Genomic DNA, 15718 nt, shown 5'->3' with positions numbered 1-15718 from the left:
TACAAAGGGTAAATCTCCTTAATGTAAGATTTAATTAGAGAATAATTAATACAATAAATGGCAAAGGTTCATTAACACAGTTTGGAAGAGAAGAGAAAATTAACCATCTGATACATGAAAATATGCTTAACTTCATTATTAAGCAAAGGAATGCAAATTGACAATAATGAGTTACCATGTCTTACCTGTAAAACTGTCAACTATTAAAAAACATGATGACATCAGTGACTGGGGTACAGACCTATATGTCTACTAGGAGAAAAATTCGAACTGTTTTTCAGTGGGCAATATAACAGTATATAATACACAATATATTATAAACAGTATATAATGTATTAAATACCTTAAATGCCATTGCTAATGTTTATTCTATAAAAATTTTTAGAGATCTGTGAAAGGCTTAGCTATGAAATTTTTGTCATGATATTGTTATTTAGAGTAAAAATTTGGAGAAGCATAAATGTTCACAATAGGAAATTGGTTAAATAATTTTGTTATACAAAAATAGTTTATTCTCTCATTATTAATTATACTATACATGAAATTTTGTGATATGGAAATACTCTCCTGATATATTAAAAAGAACATACAGGGTAAGAAACATTAAAGAGATTGACAAACAGACTAAGAACAAGATCGACATGCAGAGAAGATTCAAATGAATCTTTGAATTTATGTTTCAGTTATCTGTAATTTCCTTTTATAATTAATATGCAACATTTATAACAACATCAAAAAGCAATAAAATTTATCGTGAATAATGTTACACCAAAATATCAGTGATGGTTATCCCAGGATCAGAGGACTGTGGAGGCTTTCCATTTATGTTTTCATTTATAAACTTTTCTGTGTTTCCCTTTAATGAACAAGTAAACTGCAATCTGAAGAAACAAATGCTATTTTTTTAAAAATAACACTGAGATGCTCTCTGTTGCTCTCATAATAGAGTCCAAAGTTCATTAGAAGGTATGTAAGTTTCTTCATGATCTGGCCTTTACTTGCCATGAGACATCTCTCTTACTATCTGTTCTACCACAGTCCAAGGCTGGACAGAACTACTTTCAGTTCTCTAAAAATAGCAAAGCTCACTCTCCCCCTCTGGGCCTTTGCTCCTGCCCACATGCCCCTTCCTGACTTCTCACAGCTCCTTCTACTGGAACCCTCCCACCCACCCCTTTACCTTCACCACCCAGCTTGGTGGGTCAGGTGCCCTGTGCATGCCTACATCATTGCATTAATCGCACACCATTTTCTGTTTGCTTGTCTTTCTCACATATTGGATTCTACATTCCTATAGGGAAGCATTTAATGAGTGATCAACAATTATTGTTGTCAAAGGAGGTAATGAATGAGTAAGAGAACAAATGGAATCAGCCTCTGTGTATCAGATCCTGCTGTGGACATCTCATTGAATACTAACCAAGATTTATGAGGCAGGTGTTATGCGCCCCTTTCCAGCTAAGGAGACCAAAAATTTAGGAATTTGGATCACACTCAGCAGCCCCTGGCGTGTAGTAAGTGATAAAAATTACAGAATAAAAGTGCACTCACAGTCTGTGGCCATTTCTATAAAGTCAAAACTAAGTGAAGAAATGAGATAATTAAAACAAAAAGCACTTTGCTATGGTGAGGTTGAGAGTGGAAATAGAAACAGGTTATTTTACTTTTTTCTTTTTGTTTTGAATTATTCTAGATGTCTACATAGAGTACCTGGATTCATCTGCATTGAAACCCCTTAAGAATTTTGATAGGTTGAACCAAAACAGAATAATGAAATGCACCCTTCTAGGCAGGAAGGCAGAAGCAGACATAAAAGATAATTTCTCTGTGTTATTTGGCCTTTATGGAAAGGACCATGATGAGCTTCTAGAAAATGCATTATTGATGTGATGTAATAAGGTGAGCTATCTTTCTTCTTTTCAAATAATGACTTATTTTATATTAACCGTGGTATGAAACATTGCCACTAAAGTTGTTTTTCAGCACAAGTGAATTGTATTTGATCTCATACCCTGCCTTTTCCATCTATTTCAATAACTCTCATGTTTCATCAATGAAGCTTTATTCATGTCATTATTCCATTTCTAGTTCAGCATGGATGCAATGGATTCAAGAAATTTTTCTTGCCTGAATCATACCCTTTGTTCCCTACATTTAGTTTTCTTTGGTTTCTGAGTGATTCTTGGTCAATTCACGCTTACCTTCATATTTCATTTCCTTCTACAAAAAACCTTTAACTGTGCTACAGTTGAGAAAACAGATGTTTGCCAATAATTAAATTTTTTTTAAAAGGGCAGCTGCCTCTGCTTAATGTCTTGAAAAATATTAAAATCCACAGCCCTGTTCTTTTACTGCATGTGCGTATCTCAATTGCATGCAAGATTGTTATTGGAGCACCAGGGCAAACAAACTCAAAATCCAAATAAAGGGATTTTTATTTAGAATATCAACTTGGAGGAGAAAAGCTAATTAGGGCTTGATATAAATTTTACAAATCCAAATTACACAAACATTAATGTTCTTCCCCAGCTACATTTGATAATGATGTATTTGTTGTCTACTTAGCATTCAGTTGGCACGAACTCATAAATATATACATAGTGAGCGAATATCCATTTTCTTCCTTCCCATGATGGAAAGTCTTTTGTGTGCCAGGCACTCTGCTAGACAGAGTGTCTGTTCTCTCAGAGCTCATGGTCTCAGAGGAAGATGAAATCACACTGATGAGTGTATAATTACAAGCCAAGGTGAGTGCCCTGAAGACAAGGAGCATGGTCACAGGAGCTTCTCTGGGGTGAGACAGTCCACTGGTACACCTTCCAAACCTCTACACTGTGGTCCCTGGTAAATCTGTGAAATGCCTGCCCTGCCTGTGCTTACGCTGAAACATTTTCCCTGCCAAATGCTTGAGGCAAAAAACTTGATAGACCTGACCTGGCCAGAATTTTAAAATTCAGTTAGAAAGTCTTCTGCTTCTGCGGTTGATACTGCAATGCATCTTATTTAAAGATTTTTAAAATTTTTTAATTTTTTTAAAAAAAAAATTATTTATTTATTTATTTATTTTTGGCTGCATTGGGTCTTTTGTTGCTGCACGTGGGCTTTTTCTAGCTGCAGCGAGCAGGGGCTACTGTTCGTTGCAGTGCACAGGCTTCTCATTGCGGTAGCTTCTCTTGTTGCGGAGCACAGGCTCTAGGTGCACGGGCTCAGTAGTTGTGGCGCACGGGCTTAGTTGCTCTGCAGCATGTGGCATCTTCCCGGAGCAGGGCTCGAACCTGTGTCCCCTGCATTGGCAGGCAGATTCTTAACCACTGCACCACCAGGGAAGTCCCTTATTTTCAGATTTGAAATGAGAAATTTCATCCAGGTGGCTGCCCACCTACCAAGGCTTTATTTAGAATGTTTGGTTTAAAGAGTATCTGCAGCAAAGAAGGGCCTGGAACAAGCACCAGAGTTAAATCCACTGTGGCAATGGCCAGGCAACGTGGTAGTTCTCGGCAGCATGCACAGTGTTGCCTGGACCACTCTGTCTCGCTTCACCATTGCTCACAAACTCCCTTTGCATCCCATGCACACACACACACACACACACACAACACTTACATCAAGTGCGTACTATTAATTAGAATCATTAGGAAAAGATTGACAAAGCAAGAGGTGCTTGAGTCCATCCAGGATAACTGAAACCCAGGGAAGGAACTGAATGAGAAGAGTGAAAAATTGGCCTTTTGGCAAATACACACGGTCAAGGTAAACACTGTATCTGGGAATGATTGACTGGGCTCCCGGTTAAGTGGGTTCATGTTAGACAGTTGACGACTTCACACGGGGTAAGTATTATCTGACCAAGCTGCAGCAAAACACAGCTCAGAAAGTTAAGTCTGTCAGCAGAGAAGGGAGGGGAAGAGGGACGGAGGGACAGCCCAGTCCTCAGGGTTATTTCATTTCTCTTTGAATGTTCAGTTTCAGATTTGAACCCAAGTCTCTCTGACCTCAAAGCTCTACATTTTCTGCTAAAGTGTAAGCATACAAGAAAATCCCCATTTCCAAAAGTCAGCCCTCCACATGAACTCAGTTCATGCTGATTTCAAAAAGCAGAGGAAGTTTTAATGGTTTCCCATGACACGATGAAAACACCCAAACTCCCAGAAAGGCTTTCACAGCCTCCCACCCAACAGCTCGACTACTGATCTGATCTTACTTTCCACTTCCAGGAACAGCTCTAGTCTGCAGCATTTCATGTTGTTGGCTGTCTCCCTCTGGACGTCCCTTTCCCACCCACCAAAGTCCTTTGTGTTCTTTGTGTCCCTGCTCCTACCATCCCACCTGCTGTAGGAGGGCTTCCCAATTCCCTTCCCAATGCTTGTCACTCTCCCTGGACTTCTGTCACCTGTCTCATGTCTGAGGTTATCTTCAGCCATCTGTGCATCTCTCTACAGACCCAGCACAATGCAGAGCACAGAACTGGCTTCCAATAAATATCAGTTACATTGAATTTAAAGATGATGGGTCTGTAACTTTATTTGCAGCTAACCTTAATATCCTCTGGAGGTTTCTCCTGGAAAAATGGGAAAATCACATTTCAATGATTAACACAAAATTCAAAGGCAGCAAACCCAGCATGGCTGTCTTGTAAGTGGCTCCTGTTACTTCTGGTACCTGATTAAGAACTTGCCTGCCCGACCAGATTATGTGTTTATGTTAGACCCAATTTGGAGGATGAAATGATGCTGGATAGAAAAAGTCCCATTGATTTTCTTTCATGTGCCTCAGCTCAGCAGCTGTGCCTGGGTGCCAGCCATGTCCAGTGTAACAATAACCAGAGGCCTGGGTGTTTTGAGGTGAGCTATGGGCTTGAAAGGCACGTTACAGGGTCCTCAGTGTTTGCTCTGGGAGATGCACCTGCTTAGATGCCATTTGAACTACCAGTTTCTTGATACATTGTCCTTGTACAGCTCCAGCAGACCCCAGGGGGCTGTCTGCACAGCCCTCAGGTTGATGGCTAGCAGACCTACCCTGCAGGACTCTAGAAATGCGGTACCTTTGTCTTCCTTAATTGGCACAGAGGAGATTCCATCCTCCTGGGAAGACCACAGGGCGACAGAGAGCAGCGTGGTAAAGAAAGCATCCCGCCCATTGAAATGATACCTATTTATTCCATGAGCACTTACACCCAAAAGGAAACAAACATAAAATTACAAAGTAGTTTATGCCTTTCTCCTTATTCATTATTTCCAACATTATTCTTCACAGCCACATGCTGCCTTCCTTTAAAAGGCACCAAAACACTTCTCAGATGTTGTCTGGACACAAACATCCTGAACAAAAGAGCAGAGGCTGCTGAGGGTCATATCCTGTCCCTGCTTCAACAGGCTTCTCTAAGTTCAGCATCATTTGAACATGAGGAAGAAAAAAAATGGTAAAGAGAGGAGGTAGACTGGACAGACAGGCAGATATAAGGACCTGACAGAGACAGCCAGAAAGAAAGACAGAGAAGAGATAGACACGGGGAGAGAAAGTGTGGGTCCAAGACAGCCTTCACCCAAGTGAGTGCCAGGGGCTGTGCTGGGCTCAGTGGCATCCAAGACCTTTTTTTTTCTCCCAAGCACCACTGCCTCTGCTCCCCTGCTACACTTCCCTCACTCTTCCCTCCCCTAAAACACATCGGCCCTCTAAGATTCGGGATGCCCAAGTTGGACCCAGCCTGGGATGGTAGTGACAAGGAGACGCTCCACAGAGTAACAGAGTAAGAAACAGACTCAAGAAAAGAGAACATGAGAAAATAGCCATGGGGAGAAGAAAAGGAAGAGAGAGAGAGACAGGGTGATGCTGAGACAAGGATGAATCTCTCTGGGAAGCCATTTTCACATTACAAAGTAAACCTGCTGGGAGTGGGCATGGGGAAGGTGTGGGAGGGTTATCTCCCGACGTTGCTTCACCTACGCTGGGGCCAGACTCCCTGAGAGGTGCGGTGGGGGCCTTTTCTCTGTCCCTTGCTTTGTAACTAAGATGCCAACCACCCGTGATTTCCAAGTTCCTCAGCTTTTAGGGCTGACCCTGCCTTTTAATATTTAAGTGACAGTGGCTTATATTTAGGAAATATATGCTTCAGCCTATAGAGTTCAACTGTCATGATGCCCTGCAACTTATATGCCAATGGCTCCTCCAAAAATAAGGTGAATAATAAAAATTTAAAACATACATAGAAAAAGAGAAATAAAGCAATTGTGGCTAAATGTTAATAATCCTTGACTCCATGTAGTGGGCTTAAGGAAGTCAGAGTGCTATCCTTTCAACATTTCAGGATGTTGAAACTTTTCGTTTAATATAAAAGGTTGAAATATCTTTTAAAAATAATAAAAAGCAAGAAAAAAGTTCATGAAGGCCCTTGCCCAGTGAGTGGGAAATTGCCGCACTTCCACATTTCTCCCAGGCATTGCTTGCTGTGACTTCCTGCACCTGCCAAATCCTCTCATCATTCTCTCCTCAGGTTTGCTGATGCTCGCTTCTCTACACCTGACACAGACCAGACATGGAATATGACCCCTTCTTCCTTGATTCCCACAAAACTCCCTACACAAGGCAAGTGTGTGCAATCACTTTGACCAAAGATCCTGGGGCAATGGTTGGGGGCAGGACTTACGTTACAGAGCATCAAAAGAATACATGAAAATGGAATATTTTTCTTTTTTAAATTAATTTTTATTGGAGTGTCGTTGCTTTACAATGTTGTGTTAGTTTCTTGCTGTACAGCAAAGTGAATCAGTCATATATATACATATATCCACTATTTTTTGGATTTCCTTCCCATTTAGGTCACACAGAGCATTGAGTAGAGTTCCCTGTGCTATACGGTAAGTTCTCATTGGTTATCTATTTTATACACAGTAGTGTATATATGTCAGTCCCAATCTCCCAATTCATCCCACCTTCCTTCCCCCCTTGGTAACCATAAGTTTGTTCTCTACATCTGTGACTCTGTTTCTGCTTTGCAAATAAGTTAGTCTCTATCATTTTCCTAGATTCCACATATAAGCGATATTATACAATATTTGATTTTCTTTCTGACTTAACTTCCCTCTGTATGACAATCTCTAGGTCCATCCACGTCTCTGCAAATGGCACTATTTCGTTCCTTTTTTAATGCTGAGTAATATTCCATTGTATATATGTACCACATCTTCTTTATCCATTCCTCTGTTGATGGACATTTAGGTTGCTTCTGTGTCTTGGCTATTGTAAATAGTGCTGCAGTGAACATCAGGGTGCATGCATCCTTTCAAATTAAGGTTTTCTCTGGATATATGCCTAGGAGTGGGATTGCTGGGTGATATGGTAGCTTTATTTTAAGTTTTGTAAGGAACCTCCATACTGTTCTCCATAGTGGCTGTACCAATTTACATTCCCACCAACATGCAAGAGGGTTCCCTTTTCTCCACACCCTCTCCAGCATTTATTGTTTGTAGATTTTTTGATGATGGCCATTCTGACCGGTGTGAGGTGATACCTCATTGTAGTTTTGATTTGCATTTCTCTAATAATTAGTGATGTTGAACATCTTTTCATGTGTTTGTTGGCCATCTGTATGTCTTCTTTGGAAAAATGTCTATTTAGGTCTTCCACCCAAAAAATGGAATATTTTTCAATCAAACTTATAAACACCATTTTCCTTTATGGTTTTAAAATGAGTAATGCACTTTAACATCCTACTCTTGAAGTCATATTTTCAATAAAGTAAGATAACTGAAAGGTGGCCATTGCTGTTTCCAGAAGTCACCTGGCCAGTCCTACCACCAGGAGGGCCAGCCTAAGGTTTTTTGCTGCTTTTCTTTTCTCCTCAAGGCCCAGCCTCCCATCATGCACTCAGCTGATTCCCTTTCCTCCTCCACCCCCTCCCTCTCTCTGTCCACACAAACTCTGAATTCAACTCAATTTCTCATGCAAAGCCACTCAGTTCTCTCTATATTCTGTCCCTGCCTTCAAACGCTGTGTCTATCTGAGTGGTAGGAGGGAGAGCTACACTCAGTAGAGCCACAGATCTATTAATTCATTTGGTTAAGCAAAAAATCATTTGCCCCCAAGAGCAATCATGTTAGCAGAGGGCAAAAGCATAGATGCAGTGTTTGTTTAAATAGCAATTAGAAAAATTGTTGCTACCCTGAACTGTGGCTTCACCAAAGAACCCTTTTTTTTTTTTAAGAACCCTATTTAAAATGTGGCAAACACTCAGTAGCAATTTGTATGGGAACTTTGTCTATTTGGCCTGCTGCAGAAAGGCAGTCCTCTTTAAAATGAGCTATAAGAATGCTACTGTCATCGTATCTTCCTGGGTCACTAGCCGGCGACAGGACAATTGAGACAATGTAAAGAAGACTACCCCCACCCCCTTTTCCCAGCCCAGTGATCTGCCCAACCATCATTGGTATTCTTGACTCAGCCCTCCCACAACAGCTCTATTCAGTCTCTTCAATTCTGTTCAGACTTTTTGACCTGGATCTCAACTCCTTTTGGGGGCCTTACTTTGTACTTCCTATGCCAGGGTCCTGGACCTGTTCTGAATCTACCCTGATCCTGGAAAATCTGCTTTCTGTGCCTTGTCCCCACTCCATCTAATCTGTTTGGCTTCATATGAGCAGGATTCAGTGACCTCTGCTATATCATTTTTGCCAGTCCCAATTTCCAAAGGTCACATGAAAACCTTGCGGAACATCATCCTTTCCCTGTCATTTCTTCCTCCAATATCCCAACTCCCGCAAGACGTTTCTTCCCATCAGAAAGAACCATGGAAATATTACTGGTCTAAGACCAGCCAAGTGCCTCTTTGTTCTGAACAAGAGCATGTTGGAGTCGTTTGCTTGCATTAAAATGGAAATTTCAGGACAATAAGAAGTAGAAACTTGTTCAAGGTCTCACTCTCCAATCCCCTATTAATTGAAGTACCAGGTGATATTTAAATAGCACCTGCACTCCTGGATAAAGGAGGGCTTCTTCAGCTGCAGACCTGCAGGGAGCCCCAAGCAGTGGGTGATGGCCCTCAAAGCAACCAAAATGCTGTGAGCAACCAGCATGACCCTTTCCAGGGCAGGGTAGCCATCTCTACCCTCTTGCTATTGCATCCAGGCCCAAAGGTATGATCATAACTTATCTTACCAGATTTGGGACAATATGGGGTAAATATCATTCTAATTTTGGTAGAAACATAAAAGCAAGTAAGCATGGTTTCTAAATAGATGGAATTTTAGTCTAGGGTTTGCAAAAGTTACATTCGCCTTCATTGTAATTGTAATTGCCTACAGAGTGGCAAGTAGAACTCCTTGTTCCTTTCCTAAAAATCTGCAACTAATAGCCTCAGCCTGTTAATCCTGTTTCTCATAATTGGGAAACACTATCTGATGGACTCAGGGGTCTCCTGTAACAACCACATGCCAGCAAGTGGTACTGTTCTGAGAAGAACATCTGCCTTCCTTGAGGACCACACACCCTGGTCCTCTTACAGGTGGACACACATACTCTGCCTCAGTGACTAGTCTGGGGTTGGCAACATCTTCATCCTGGGCAATCAGAGCCCTGCCCGTGGAATTGTGTAACTTGAGCTCACCCGAGACAGCCCTTTCCACTCTGGAGGGAAGATTGGGAATATGTGAGTCCAGAGCCATCAGCTGCTCCTGGGCCTACTGCCTGCCCCAAGCCCACCTGCAGGAGGAGAGAAGGAACCTGACACAAACAAGAGAAGCAGAGGTGAGGGACACCGAGGGGGCCCAAGGTTCCAGTGACAAAAGTCCTTAGAAAAGCCGTGGGTACAGCCTTCCTGAGGCTCTGTTTTTAGGTTGTGGTTTTTTTCTGATATTGGTTTTGACTTTCTGAACTACCCTGATCCCTCCAATGTATCTTTTTATGCTTAGATGAATCTATTTGGTTTTCTAATACCTGGAACTCAAAGAATCCTAATTACCAAATGGCCAATTATTTATCTTGATAATTGATATAATTACTATGTGCCAGGAATTGTGTGAGGCCTTGAGGAAATGCATGTAAGTAGGATGGCTTCTCCTCTTAAGAGTACTCACCTTCCAGGGGAAGCCGCAGCTGGATAGCACTCCTTTCTCTGAGTTCCTGGATTTATCTGGGTGTCAACGACCCTTTCTGAGGATACTTTAGCACGCTGTCTCCACAGGAGCAGCAATGGCCCTTTTTCCATTTTATATTCCTATTATCTAGTGCAATCATAAAGACCCTCTGAATATTTGTTATGGGAATAAGTGAAATGCAATAATAATAACAACAAAGATGTTTTATAGCTTTCAAAGCCCTTTCAGATAAATTATATCAAATACCCAGAATATCCATGGGATCTTTATAGTAGAAAGTTGATGTTTATCAGCATCACAGCCAACTAAAAACATCCCGTAAGACCTTCAGCTTCCTTCCCTTTTCTTATCTAATCTTAATCTGGCTTTCTAAGGAGGCCTTCTTACTGGGAAAAGAATGAGCTAATGACCGAGAGCAGGGGAGGAAGGGTGATAAAAGCATCTGGTTAACTTGGTTGCATTTCCTGAGGATAAAATTAATTGGTTTCTGTGGAAGATGGATCTCAGGGCCTCAGGTACCTAACAACCTGATCCTCCAGTGGTGACCTAGGAAGCAAAGTTCAGGATCTGCAAAGCTGAGGCCCCGACACCTCATTCACTCTTTCATTCAACAAGTTCTATTGAGTGCCAATTATGTATCAAGCATTACGGCAATTGTTGTGACTCTCCCCACTCTCCGGAGTTTACAGCCTAGTACAGTGGTTCTCAAACTGACTTGTACCTTGGAATCACCAGGAGAGCTGATACCTGAATCCCACCCCCAGAGATTGTAATTTCTTTAGTCTGGGGTGTGATCTGGACATCTGGAGTTTTCAGATGTCCCCAGGTGATTCTAAATGTGCCACCAAGGCTGAGAACCACTGGTCTAGGGGAAGAGAAAGATGCATAAGCAGGGAATTACTAGCAAGATTTAAGCACATGATGCAATGGGGCCACGTGAGACCCTCTCTGCCCAGGCTTGGAAGACCCTGAGAGGCTTCCCGGAGGAGGCAATAGAGGCCTAAGGGGCCATGAGGACTGGCCAGGTGATGATGTTGGGAAGATGGGAGAAGAGTATTCTGAGCAAAAAGAACAGTAAATGTCATAAGAAAGTGCCCTGAAGAGAGAGAGCAAGCCTGGTGTATTAGATGAGAATAGAAAATGGCTTTACAGCAAAAGGAGAGATAGGCAGTGATAAAAATTGAGCTTGAAAAGGTGAGCAAAGGTCAAAACACAAAAATGGAAGTTTTGGGAAGTAATTCGGAAGGCAATGGGGATACGTGACAAGGTGTGCCCCAGGAGAATGAAAGCATCAGCTGTGTTAGAGCCAGAACCCTCATTCATCGGAATAACTCTGATGGCCACACCTGTAAATAGGACCAGCCTGGTGGCAGCATGTTAATGTGGCTTTGTAATTGTGTTAATGATTTATCCTCTCTTAAAAATCTTGTCTATACCTAGTCATTGTGTGTGATAAATTTATAGGCTTCTTTTTCTCCCCACGAGATCAAAGCCACTGCATCATCTCATTAACCTTCACCACTAGAGAAGATGGTGAGGTAAATGATTTCATATTAGGGAAAATTTTAAACACTTAAAGTTTAAAAGACTTGCCAAAAACTCAGTGTGATAAACTGAGAAAATGCCAAGTTCTGGGGCTGCTTTTTCTGCTGATTCTTAGGCTCTGATTTATCTGTGAGATGACATTGTGGAGAGAGAGGAACAGGTCAGCTTAGAGCATTTCTGAAGAGCAGGGCAGCACCGAGCTTCAAGCTAACCCGCATTTAGAAAAATATCAGAGGGGAACGAAATTGCTTTTTGCTCAGAGAAACTCTTCCGGTTTCAGTTCCAGGGGAAATAGTTAATTCATGAACTGAGCTGTGAGAGAAATGAATGCACTGGTTCCCAGAGGAAAAGGGATCTGGCCGTCTCGCCAACTGCTAATACAAATTTTAGGCTATTTTACATTTGCCCTGAATGCTAGATGAGCTAGCTAGATGTTGCTTATCTAAAGCTTAAAACACTTTGGACTGGATTTGACGGGTAGATTTTTGCTAACTCAGTCACAACACGATGAGGTTGGCCCATTTATTTGGTTTCAAATCGGTCGACGGTGTTTCCCAACAAACTGCCAGCTCCTGTAGGCCCCCATCTGATTCTCTGCTGCTCGTGCCTGAAGTTCCCTCTCAGCCTGATCACCTGAAAAAGATGGTTCAAGTTCATCTTTCAGTTCCAGCTCTGAACTCAGTCCACTGCCTGAGTTCAGACAAAGAAGTCAGAGTGTGGATTAGACCAGTGCTTCTCAAACTGTAACGCATGTACTCCCAAATCACCTGGGGATCTTGTGAAAGCGCAGACCCCGCATGCTGCATTTCTGACAAGCTCCCAAGTGGTGTCAGTGCTGCCTGTCCGTAAGCCACACCTTTTTCTCCACCTGTTCTGAAGCTCTGAGATCTCTCCTCTCAAAAGCATCTTCCCCGTCAGCCTGCTTCAGTTTCTGTTAGTAGAGCATCTGAGTCTTAAAGGCCTTTTGCCCTTCCAGAGTCTCCTTTTTAAAACGCTTTCCCTGGAGGATTAATATTTGATGCTCTGTCTCAGCTAAGAGTATCAGGGATTAGGTTTCAGTTGGTTGAAATACAAACCAAAATGGAATGAGTCAGGACTGTAGATATTAAAGGGGCAAAAGCAGCAGGGAACAAAGAAAGGGACTCATTGATAATACATTCTTCCCCAATTAAAGGGAAACTAACAAATGAAAACCAAGCCACTCTTCTTGCCTTCAGCAGAGTTTCAAACCAGAGAATGTTACCTAGAACACGCAGGAGAGTCATAACCTTGGAGGTAAATCCCACTCTGCCCTAGGATTGGGACTTGGGGCAAACTATGTAACCTTCTGCTTTCATTTCCTAATCTGTAGAATGGAAATGACAGTACCTATTCCATCCACCCCAAGTTATTGTGAGGGTTAAATGAGATATCTAATCTTAGTTATTGCCAAGCACCTAGTATGGTGGCCCTAATAGTCACTCAAAATATAATCAAAATGTAACAACAATGCTGTTGAGGTCTGCAAAATTCAGATTAGCAGAAGAGCTCAAGAAGGACTTCAGGAATTCAATAAGCTCCAGTTTGGGATGTACAAAGGAAATACACATCATCATGTAATTTGTCCTCTTGTATCTTGTACTCCATCTCAGCTCTCCGCCTGCGATGAGGTCTTCCTTGACTCCTTTTAATGATTGCTCCTATCTCATTTACTCCTAGATTCTTTTTCTAGGGAAATGCATATTCAAGAACAAAAACAGCCGGAGGAATTATTATGGATTCTTCTTGGTATACCTTACTTAATTAGAAGAAAACACTGAAAATCCATTACTTCACTTGCCATTTACTAACTGATGTTGGGCAAATAACAAACTTTCCCACCCTTGGTTTCCTGCTCTGTCGAGTGAAAGCAAGAACAGCTATCCCAGAGGGTTGTTGTGCAGCTCATATGGAATATTATTGTACATGGCCCTTCAGTCATTGAAAACTGCAGTCCGTTCTACCCCAAACCCCCTTCAGTGTCCCTTCATCCCATGTGTCAAATGGACTAGTCCCTTAGAAGCAAATAAACCAACCTAAACGTTGATTCTAACCTTATTGCTTCTTTTTTTTCCCAAACACGATATGTTCACTCCTGTTCTCTTAACCCTTCCCAAGCTGATGCTGCCCATTTCCCCCCAAACTGTAGCAGCCCAAAGAACTATTTGGAGAAGCTGAGTTAAATGTGATGTTTTAGGGATGTTCTTTTCTAACAATAGGTCTAAACAGGGCCAATTTGAATTCCTAAGGAGGTAAGCATCTCAGCCACTCAGCCTCACGGTGGGAACTGCTCATGGGAAATGGAGGTGTCAGGGACAACACTGCAGGGGACAATGGGGACCCCCCAAGAGGGGCTCTTCTTCTCCTCCCTAGGACTCAAATGGCCCCAAGCCAAGAATCCAAAACAAAATTGTCAACATATGCTTTGTTTCCCGACAAATGATGTTCAGTTTAGGCCATGATAATTTTTCTAAAATACCATTTAATATAAATTTTGTTTTTTATATGGGTTAGCAGATGGGGCCTGAAAGGTGCAGAGCAGAATGGCTGTGTGGTATGTCATAAGTCAGGTTGGTAGAGTGACAGGTTCCATGTGTCTGCATGGGGTAGGGAGCTGTTAAAAAAATAAAAAGAAAATCAAGTCAACACTTAGGTGTTATGAAGATGAAAAAAATCATAATTTAAGAATCTAGGGGTTGTTAATCTGATTTTTTTTTAAGATGGGAAATGAAGTGTTGAAATACCCCTTGGGTAGAGCACCACTTTTATCAATTCTCTCCTCCTCTTTGGGTCTCAGTTTCCTTATCCAGAAAAGGAGGCTAGTTTTGGGTCAGAGATCACAAAGAGATTTCCCTTCGTGTGCTAACTCTAACCTGTGGCAGTGGCTGCTCTGAGGACTGGCCTGAGAAGTCTGAGGCTCCAGCTGGACTCGTGTCACGATAAGTAATTATTATCTGTCATGAGTCTAGGGTAGAGCCAGTTACAGTTGTGCTAAACACTTGAACCCATGTGAATTAGATGGTTTCTGAAGTCCCTTGCATTCTTTTTTTTAAATATTTATTTATTTTCCTCTTTTTTTGGCTGTGTCGAGTCTTAGTTGTGACACATGGGATCTTCGTTGAGGCATGCGGGATCTTCTTGTTATGCATGCGGTCTCTTTGTTGTGGCGCTCGGGCCTCTCTCTAGTTGTGGCACGCAGGCTCCAGGGCACATGGGCTCTGTAGTTTGTGACAGGTGGGCTCTCTCATTGAGGCTCATGAGCTCAGTAGTTGTGGCACACAGGCTTAGTTGTGGCATGTGGGATCTTAGTTCCCCGACCAGGGATTGAACTTGCGTCCCCTGCATTGGAAGGTGGATTCTTTACCACTGGACCCCCAGGGAAGTCCCATCCCTTGCATTCTTAATAGTTATTGAGCCTAATGTGCCCACCATGGGATGAAGGGCACAGGAAGAGGAGGAGCTGCAGAGTATTAGATTGGGAGGCTCCAGAGAGAGGAGAGTCACCTACAGGTCACCTAGGAGCATAGCTTTGGTTAAAAGACACCCTGAAGTTTGGCTCCCTTTGCCACTAAATGCCACCCACAAAAATTCAAGCCCAGGCAATACGTGTGACACAGAGACCAAGAAACATTTTTTTAAAAAAACAACAAAAATATAGGTCCTCACAGTTCCCTTGTTTGGCACGTAGGATGGGTTGAATGGTGGTTCCCAAAAAGATTTTTCCATTTCTTCATGCCTAGAACCTGTGAATCTTCCCTTATTTCATAAAAGGGTGTTTGCAGAAGTAATTAAGTTAAAGATCTTGAGATGAAATCATCTGGGATTACTCAGGTGGGTCCTAAATCCAGCGATGAGTGTCCTTATAAGAGACAGGAGAGGTGACACAGGAAGAGGAGGAGGGATTGTGGCCATGGAGGCAGAGGTTGGAGATGCAGGCCAAGGAGGCCAAGGAGGGCTGACAGCCACCAGCAGCTGGAAGAGGCAGGGGAGGATCCTCCCCTGGTCCCCAGAAAATAAACATGAGAAAATAAACGTCTGTTGTTATAAGCCACCAAGTTTCAGGTCAT

The 15718-nt window shown here is 42.2% G+C and overlaps 1 protein-coding gene across 4 annotated transcripts in view; it reads right to left on the bottom strand.

Annotated features, from left to right (window-relative positions):
• GPR141 (G protein-coupled receptor 141) overlaps nt 1–15718 on the bottom strand; it is a 190963-nt gene that overhangs the window by 93941 nt on the left and 81304 nt on the right. Inside the window, exon 5 of one of the 4 annotated variants that reach the window (XR_014246801.1) lies at nt 9749–14265. The exons of the other annotated variants lie outside the window; for them this stretch is intronic. The gene's annotated coding sequence lies outside the window, so the exon portion shown is untranslated. Of the gene's footprint in view, nt 1–9748; nt 14266–15718 lie in introns of those variants that run through there. 4 annotated transcript variants of the gene reach the window in all.

The sequence above is a fragment of the Balaenoptera borealis genome, assembly GCF_965194805.1.
Source record: "Balaenoptera borealis genome assembly, chromosome: 7".
Taxonomy (NCBI): domain Eukaryota; kingdom Metazoa; phylum Chordata; class Mammalia; order Artiodactyla; family Balaenopteridae; genus Balaenoptera; species Balaenoptera borealis.
The sequence above is the reverse complement of the archived record's forward strand: the minus strand, read 5'-3'. Positions and strand labels throughout refer to the sequence as shown.